Source organism: Leopardus geoffroyi, chromosome C2, assembly GCF_018350155.1.
Source record: "Leopardus geoffroyi isolate Oge1 chromosome C2, O.geoffroyi_Oge1_pat1.0, whole genome shotgun sequence".
Taxonomy (NCBI): Eukaryota; Metazoa; Chordata; class Mammalia; order Carnivora; family Felidae; genus Leopardus; species Leopardus geoffroyi.
Window position 1 is genome coordinate 127,092,667 of NC_059333.1, and position 9,924 is coordinate 127,102,590.

Sequence of the window (9,924 nt, forward strand, 5' to 3'; positions counted from 1 at the left end):
TCAGTTAAAACAGGGGCGCCTGGGTGGCGCAGTCGGTTAAGCGGCCGACTTCAGCCAGGTCACGATCTCGCGGTCCGGGAGTTCAAGCCCCGCGTCAGGCTCTGGGCTGATGGCTCAGAGCCTGGAGCCTGTTTCCAATTCTGTGTCTCCCTCTCTCTCTGCCCCTCCCCCGTTCATGCTCTGTCTCTCTCTGTCCCAAAAATAAAATAAAAAAAAAATAATAAAATAAATAAATAAATAAATTTCAGTTAAAACTGTATTATTGGGCGTTTGGGTGGCTCACTTGTTTGGGCATCCGACTTTGGCTCAGGTCATGATCTCACGGCTCTGGGTTCGAGCCCCACGTCGGGCTCTGTGTTGACAGCTCAGAGCCTGGAGCCTGCTTCGGATTCTGTGGCTCCCTATCTCTCTGCCCCTCCCCCTCTCATGCTCTGTCTCTCTCTCCTTCAAAAATAAATAAACATTTAAAAAATTTTTTTAAGAAACTGTAATTATTAAGAACTGGAAACTGGTTTTCCCACACCACACACCAAAATCCTCATCTTTTCTGACTCCCTGAGCTCTGTGGGAAATGAGCAGAGCTCTTCTGTACCTTTTCCCAGAGGCACTTCCAGACCATTCTTCCATCATTGTTGAGCTGTTCTTTCTTTGAAGTTTTTGCCATCTGTTGGTGCCACCTTTCAGCATTTTCTGACCTCCACAACACACACCCCTCTCCCTTCTCCTGTGATTTCCACATAAGGCTCACTTTCCTCCTCTCTCCTGCTGTATTATTCAGGGGTCTCCAGAGAAAGAGAACCATTAGGATATATGTAGATATATATATGAATAGATTTATTGTAAGAATTGGCTCATGTTGTTATGGAGGCTAAGAAGTCATGCATTCTTCTATCTGAAAGATGGACCAGAGCAAGTAGGCAAGAAAAAAATAAATATGCAAGAGGCACCGAAATTGGAAAGAAAGAAAGAAAACTGTCACTATTTGCAGATGACATGAAATTATATAGAGAAACCCCTAAAGACTCTAATGAAAAACATTAGAACTAATAAACTCAGCAAAGTTGCAGGATAAAATCAATATACAAACATCCACTGTGTTTCTATACACTAACAATGAGCTATCAGAAATTAAGAAAACAATCCCATTTACAATTGCATCAAAAGAATAAAATATCTGAAAATAATTTTTACCAAGATAAAGGACCTGTGTACTTCAAACTGTAAGAGGTTAATGTAAGGTTGGAGAAGACATAATAAGTGGACAGAGATTCCAAGCTCATGGGTTGGAAGAATTAATACTGTTAACGTGTCCATACTACCCAAAGCAGTATGTAGATTCAATGCAATCTGTATCAAAATTCCAATGGCAGTTTTCATAGAAATACAATTAAAAAATATGAAATTTGTATAGAACCACGAAAAAACCCAAGTAGCCAAAGCACTCTTGAGAAAGAAGAAAAAAGCTGGAGGCATGACACTCCTTGATTTCAAACTATATTACAAACTTATAGTAATCAAAACAGTATGGTATTGGAAGAAACACAGGGTGCCTAGAAGTAAACCCACACACATGATCAATTAATTTATGACAAAGGATCCAAGAATATACAATGGTAAAAGGACAATGTCTTCAATAAATGGTGTTGGGAAAATTATACAGCCACACGCAAAAGAATGAAACTGGGACGACTACCAAATAGCATACACAAAAATTTACTAAAAATGGATTAAATACTTGAATATAATACCCAAAAATCATAAAACTCCTAGGAAAAAAACATAAGCAGTAAGTTTTTGGCATAGGCCTTGGGGATGATTTTTTGATTTGATGCCAAATGTAAAGGCAACAAAAGCAAAAGTAAGTGGAACTACATCAAACTAAAAGTCTTCTGTGTGGCAAAGGACATCAACAAAATAAAAAAGCAACCCACTAAGTGGGAGAAAATATTTGCAAATCATATAGCTAATAAAAGGCTAATATTCAAAATATATCAAGAATTCATACAATTCAATAAAAAAAATCAATCTTATTTAAATTTTTTTTTTCAACGTTTTTATTTATTTTCGGGACAGAGAGAGACAGAGCATGAACGGGGGAGGGGCAGAGAGAGAGGGAAACACAGAATCGGAAACAGGCTCCAGGCTCTGAGCCATCAGCCCAGAGCCTGATGCGGGGCTCGAACTCACGGACCGCAAGATCGTGACCTGGCTGAAGTCGGACGCTTAACCGACTGCGCCACCCAGGCGCCCCAAAATCAATCTTATTTAAAAATGGGCAGAACCAGGTCACCTGGGTGGCTCAGTCAGTTGAGCATCCAACTCTTGATTTCAGCTCAGGTCATGGTCCCAGGGTCATGGGATGGGGTCCCATGTCCAGCTCCATGCTGGGATTTCATCTACCCCGTTTTATCTCTCCCTCCCTCTCTCTCTCAAATAATTTAAAAATTGCCAAAAACATAAAATAAAAATAAAAATGGGCAGAAGATTTGAATAGACATTTTTCCAAAGAAGAGAAACAGATAACTAAAAGGTATAAGAAAAGATGCTCAACATCACTAATTATCAGGGAAATGCAAATCAAAATCATAATGAGGTATCATCTCACACCTGTTAAAATGGTTAGTTTCAAAAATATAAGAGGTAACAAGTGTTGGTAAGGATGGGAAATACCCTTGTGTACTGATGGTGGGAGGGTAATTTGGTGCAGCCACTATGGAAAACAGTATGGATAATCCTCAAAAAAAATTAAAAAATGATCTACCATATGATCCAGCAATTCCATGTCTGGGTATTTATCCAAAGAAAATAAAAATACTAACTCAAGAAGTCATATGCACCCCCATGTTCATTGAAGCATTATTTATAATAGCCAAGACATGGAAACAACCTAAGTGTCTACTGACAGATGAATAGCTAAAGAAGTTATGAGATATAATATCAAAATATTATTCAGCCATGAGAAAGAATGAAATCTTGCCATTTGTGACAACATGGATGGATCTTTAGGGCATAAAGTGAAATAAATTAAGCAGAGAAAGACAAATACAGTGTGATTTAACTTATATGTGAAATCTAGAAAGAAAGAAAGAAAGAAAGAAAGAAAGAAAGAAAGAAAGAAAGAAAGAAAGAAAGAAAGAAAGAAAGAAAGAAAAAGGAAAGAATAAAACCAAGCTCATAGATACAGAGAATGGATTGGTGGTTGCCAGAGGCGGGGGGGTGGGGAGTCAGTGAAATTGGCAAAGAGGGTCAAAAGGTAAAAATTTCCAGTTATAAAATAAGTAACTCATGGGGATGAAATGTACAGCATGGTGACTGTGGTTAATAATACCACATTGCATTACTGAAACTTGCTAGGAGAGTAAAGCTTAAAAATCTTATCACAAGAAAAAAATGTAACTATGTATGGTGACCAGACTTGTTATAGTGATCATTTTGCAATATATACAAATATCAAATTATTGTGTTGTACCCCTGAAATTAACAGTATGTCAGTTATACCTCAATAAAAAGTGTTCTGTAATATTTATAGTTTATTGCATGTTTTTCATATATATCAATGAATATTAAAGATCAGATGGTTTTATTTTTTTAAAAAGATGGAGAACCATGAAAGCCTGCATTGCAATTTAGTCAGAGTCCAAAGGTCTGAGAAAGGGAGAGCAGGAGGGTTAATGGCATAAGCCTGCATCTGAGTCTGAAAGTATTAGAACTAGAGCATGGACGTCCTAGGGCAGGAAAAGATGCATGTCCACCACCATTCTTAAAGAGTCCATTCAGCCATCATGCTGATATGCCCTGGCTCCCTGGCCTCAAAATTCTTCAGCTTTCTCAACATGAAAGGCCTTCAACTCTGTTCCACTTCAGCCACCAACACACCGGACCTTGTAATCCCTAAAAATTGCTCCACTTCTAAGAGCTGGAACCAGGCACTTTTCTCAACCACCTCCATTCCTCCTACTGTTCCCAAACCCTTTCTTCACACTGCACCTGGTCCATGCCCTCAATATAACACTTTGGTTCCCTCTGTGTAAGTATTTAAACTCTGCCTACTCTAACACTCCTGTCTCTCAAACCCTTGAATTTCCATCATGATCATCATGTGAAGGCCCAACCCTTCTTTTAGATAACTCTGACTTTAGTCAGAGACACCCTCGGTTGCTGGCAGAAGTCACAGAAATCATACCAGTTATATTAATTTCCTAGAACTGCTGCAACAAATAACCACAAAATTGGTGCCTTAAAACAACCGAAGTTTATTCTCACAGTTCTAGAAAGAGGCCAGGAATCCAACATCAAAGGTTGGCAGGGCCACTCTCCCTTCAAAGTCTCTAGAGGAGAATACTTTCTTGCCTTTTCCAGCTTCCAGAGGTTCCTGGTGTTCCTTAACATGGGGCTGAGGAACTCCAATCTCTCGTCCATCTTCACACACCCTTCTTCCGTTTGTCTCCATGTCTGTGATCTCCCTCTCCTTTTTTTTTTTTCTGGTTAGGACACCATTCACTGGATTTAGGGCCCACCCCAAATCCAGGATGACTTTATTTTGAGATCATTAACTTGATGACATGTGCAAAACTCTATCCTATTAAGGTCACATTCACAGGCACCAGGGATTAGGGATTTAAATATGTCTTCTTGGGGGGGGGGGGACACAATTCACTACACTATACTAAATCACTAATGATTCTTACTATTCCTTGCTGTTCTCTTCAACCCCATCTCTGTGTATCCAAATCTAATGTATCCAATTCTAAACATCACCTCTTCCACTATTTCCCATTATAAGTAACTTCTCTTTTCTCTAAACTCACATCTGCTCCCCACCCCACCTCCTGCTCATTTATGGCTCTCATCAGTTTCTACCTTGTATGGGTGCTATCTATATGAGAGAGCTTTACACTTTCTCTGGCTACCTGGATTGCAGAAAGTGCTTCCCTACTGTCCCATCGGCAAATTTCACTTTGGAAACTTTGGTCTGGTTAGAATCATTTGTGTTGCTCCTGCCATCACTGAACATGCTGCCCTGGTCCCTCTATCTAAAGGTCCCTGTCTTTCTCAACCAACAGAACTTTAGTGATTCCTCTTCCCTAAGCAGTTCCCTGCATTCCTGCCTCTTAGCTTCTCCTTTTCCCCTGTCCTCTGCTCAGCAATCTGCCCCTTCTCTACTTCCCCCTCTCAGTCTCCCACCTTTTTCAGACCTGTGAAGCATAGTTCTGCCCCTTAGGCCACCAGTTGCTTCCTTATTCTCTCCTCTACCAGTTGAGTACTTCCTTGGAGGTCTTCTCCAACCTCTGTACCTGACCCACTAGATATCCTTCACTTTCTCCAAGAATACTCTTCACCTTCCTGGCTTTTCTTGAGGTATTAGTTCACTTCCTTCTGATACCCAACAGCTTTTAATCCCACAAAAGTTGTGCACTCTTCTCTTTTTCCCACAGTTTGTCCCTACTTCTATGAGTACCTGCTTAATATGTTGCATTAAAATTGCTTGTTCACGTTTTGCTGACCTCACCCTTCCCACTCACGTTATAGTTTATAGCTATACCTGAGGTTTGGATGTATGTGTTCAGAACAGTGAAACACTGGGTACACTAGCTGCAATGGTTAAAGGTATGAAAAGGGATGGAGATTCAAAGAGTCTTTGAGCTCACAAGGACAGTTCCATTATTGCCTTTTGAATATAGTGATTCTACCACCCTTGAGGATGCCCTTTCTCTTCTCAACCAAAAGAGTCTTAGTGATTCTCTACATTTCTGGATACTGGATTTTGCATTCTAGATATTGTATATTGCATTTAAGCTAAAATGAAGCCATGATACAACAAGGACTCTTCCTTTTTCTCTCACCCTCCTCCTTCCTAGCCCTCTTCCAACTACTTAAAAAGTCTAAGAGTCAGGGGCGCCTGGGTGGCGCAGTCGGTTGAGCGTCCGACTTCAGCCAGGTCACGATCTCACGGTCCGTGAGTTTGAGCCCCGCGTCGGGCTCTGGGCTGATGGCTCGGAGCCTGGAGCCTGTTTCCGATTCTGTGTCTCCCTCTCTCTCTGCCCCTCCCCCGTTCATGCTCTGTCTCTCTCTGTCCCAAAAATAAATAAACGTTGGAAAAAAAAAATTTAAAAAAAAAGTCTAAGAGTCATGATACTAGATTAATAAATGTTTCTTTTAATGAGTGCCTTTGCCTCCTAACTTCTTTTTCTTTCATAATTCCTGCTACAATTCTAAAAGCCTCTATGGATTATACTAATTTCACAATCATTTCTATTACAATAGATGATTTTAAACACTTGGTATGAATTATGCTGTTCTAAAGCAATTACAATTAACATCTAGAACTGGAAAAATTAACTAGATATGACTCTACTGGATTATGAGCTTCTTTAGAGGAAGGAATTTAGGGGCGCTTGGGTGGCTCAGTCTGTTAAGCGTCCAACTTCAGCTCAGGTCACGATCTTGCCGTCCGTGAGTTCGAGCCCCGCATCGGGCTCTGGGCTGATGGCTCAGAGCCTGGAGCCTGCTTCCGATTCTGTGTCTCCCTCTCTCTCTGCCCCTCCCCCGTTCATTCTCTGTCTCAAAAATAAATAAACGTTAAAAAAAAATTTTTAGAGGAAGGATTTTATAATTTATATTTCTATGTTTCCACTGCCCAATGGGTCCTGATATATGAAAGATATTCGATCACTGAATGAATTGTGTTTCTCCCTACTCGAGTTTCTCTTGAAAAATGAAATGATCTGCCCCTCACCTCCATCACTAGAGGCAGCTTCTTTCTCATGGGGCTTGGGGAAACTTGTTTTCTGAAGGTGTTGTTGACATTTGAGGCACGCTTACTGGGGAACATCAAAAGTAATGAGTATCATCAAGGTATAGTTCATACCATCCAATTCCCCCCAGATTTCAACCTTATAATTAATGCAAGTGTGCCCTGAATGAATGAGAGGAAGAAGGAAGGAAGCTTGGGAGGAAACATCTTAGATTGCAATGCAGTCTAAGGAAGGTCAGCAAGAGAACTGATTGCCACTATGTACTCTCTGCCATCACACATGGTTTGTTATTTTGTCGAGAAGGAAGGACAGAGAACAGGAGGGAGGGTAAGAGAGAAAGAAAGCAAGGAAGGAGGAAAGGGAAGGGATTAAGTAAATGCTGATGTAGTCTTCACTTACAGAATCAAATGGTCATAGGCTGTAAGAAGCCCTAGAAAGAAGTACTGCAGTAATTTAAAACTTGGTGAAGCATTTCTGGTGCAATGTAAGAACGTGCTCGATGCCATCAAAACTGAATGCCAAGTGACACTCACAAGCAGTGTAACCAGCAAAATCAATCTCTGAGCTATAATTGTCATATTTATAAATGGCAATAATAACACTGACACTACAGAATACTTGGAAGAATTAAATTAAGTTTGATAGCATATGTAAAGTGCCTATCACAGTGGCAGGTATGTATTAGGTGCTTAATAAATGGTAATCCTAGTGATTCTAGTTTGGGAGGAGAGTACAGTATAGATGGGACGGATAGTGTAGATGGAAATTGGTTCTGGATATATGAAGAAGAAAATTAATTATTGGAAGGAAGAAATTGTCAAAGAAAGCTGGAAAAAAAAGTAAAAAATCAAGTGAATTGAGAAGCAGGAAAACACAGAGAAGCTCATGTCACAAGAACAGTCTGGTTAGGATACTGACCTAAAACCACTGTTGCCAGGCCTTGCTGCCACTGCCCCTGGATTCTCAAGGCCATACCACCACTGTGAATAGTTTCTATATTGTCATGTATTTTTGCATTACTCCCACATTCATAGTTTTGACTGGGAATGCATCAGATTGTCAGAGACTAAGTAACATGCCTACACCCCAGCCTGAGAAGGATCTAACCCGTTTGGCATCAAGAATCCCATAATGGGAGACTCCTTCTAAATAAAAGAGAGTTAAGATGGAAGTAGCCAAGGGGCACCTGGGTGGCTCAGTCGGTTAAGCATCTGACTTCGGCTCAGGTCACCATCTCGAGGTCTATGGGTTCAAGTCCTGCATTGGGCTCTGCACTGACAGCTCAGAGCCTGGAGCCTGCTTTGAATTCTGTGTCTCCCTCTTTCTCTTCCTCTCCCCTGCTCATGCTCTGTCTTTCTCAAAAATAAATGTTAAAGAAAAATTTAAAGATGGGAATAGCCAAAAGAAGGACAACGATATCTGTATTCTTTAGTATAATGCTAACGACTATAACAAAACCCCAAATTTCAGTGACCTAACGTAAATAAGAGAAGCTTACTGTTCACTCATGTAACATTCCAGTGTAGGGCAGTACTGTTCACTCATGTAACATTCCAGTGGGCAGCTTTCCTCCATGTGGGAGTTCAGGGACACAGGCTTTTCTCATCTTGTGGCCTCACCATCCCTAGAGTCCTCTGTATTCAACTGGAGACCATGAAGGATACAGGTAGAGGAAGAGTTCTGCTTCTTTTTTTTTTTAATGTTTATTTAAAATGTTTGTTTGTTTGTTTGTTTATTTAGAGAGAAAGAGAGCAAGAAGGGGAAGGACAGAGAATCCCAGGAAGGCTCTGCACTGTCAGCATAAAGCCCAGTGCAGGGCTTGAACTCACGAACCACAAGATCATGACCTAAGCCCAAATCAGGAGTGAAATGCTTAGTCAACTGAGCCACCCAGCGCCCAGGAAGAGGTCTGCTTCTTAAACACCCTAGCTATCACTTGATATAGGGCCAAGTTTGGGAATGTAGTCCCTTGCTGGCCAGCCACTTTCCAGCAACAACTCCACACTATAGAAAGTTTGTGGCTGGCAGGGGGTGGGGGGAGGTGGGGATCCACTAACCTTTGGTTGGTGGATAGCTGTCTATGCCACAGCCTCTGCTGGGTCAATGCATATGGTAAAATATATAGGGAGTAGGGCAGGGAATTGGAGATTAAAGGACCCTGAGAAGACAAGGAACCATTTGAGTAGGTGATTTGGGGAGTGGGAAATGGGATAATATGCTGAGAAGTTGAAGTAGGTGGGGAACATTAATTCTAGGGTATAGGATTATCTGAACAACTCAGCACCCTTAACAACTTCTTTCCCATGACAGTTGAATTGAAATCCTTCTATGTACAGGGCACTTGGTGAAGCACAGAGATTAGCAAAGGTGACATAATGGTAACCATCTCCAGAATGCTTCTAAACTAATTGGGAAGATACATACATAGAAAGATAAGTTTTGTTTTCTGGGTAGCATTTGGGAAGTAGTGGGAAGTACTACACTTTAAGGGTTCGAAGTGGGAAGTTATCACTGACAGCTGGAAGCTTAGGGCATGTGTTTAGTCCAGGTCCTCCAAGAAGCTGATGCCAAGATAGGATTGAATGTGTAAGAAATTTATTAGGATAAGTGCTTGTGAGAGAAAACGGGGAGGGAGCCATGGAGTCTGGGAGAGCTTTCAGACTGCAAACATAAGGCAAATCTGACCCTGAATGAAGGAGAGAGGAATGAAGAGAAGTCAGGCTGGGTGGAAGCATTTTACACTGTAGAGCAGGTTAAGGAAAATGGAAAGAGACCATCAGGGAGGGGCAGTGAGGTGGCTCAGTCGTTAAGTGTCCAACTTCAGCTCAGGTCATGATTTCACGGTTTGTGAGTTCCAGCCCTGCATCTGGCTCTGCACTGACAGTGTGGAGCCTGCTTGGGGTTCTCCCCCTCTGCCCCTTCCCCACTTGTGCACATGTGCTCTCTCTCTCTCTCTCAAAATAAATAAACTTGAAAAAAAAAAAGACTATCAAGGGAATCCTTGAGCAAAATCACCTGTCAGATGAGTCCCACATCTCTCAGGAAGGGCCTGCTTCAGTTTCCCTGCTACAGTCAAGCATTGCCTGGGTGCAGCCTGCAAGATATGTAGCCTCAGAGTGAACTAGCCATGAAAATTCAGAGGGCTGAAGCTGGAGCCCTTGGTCAATTA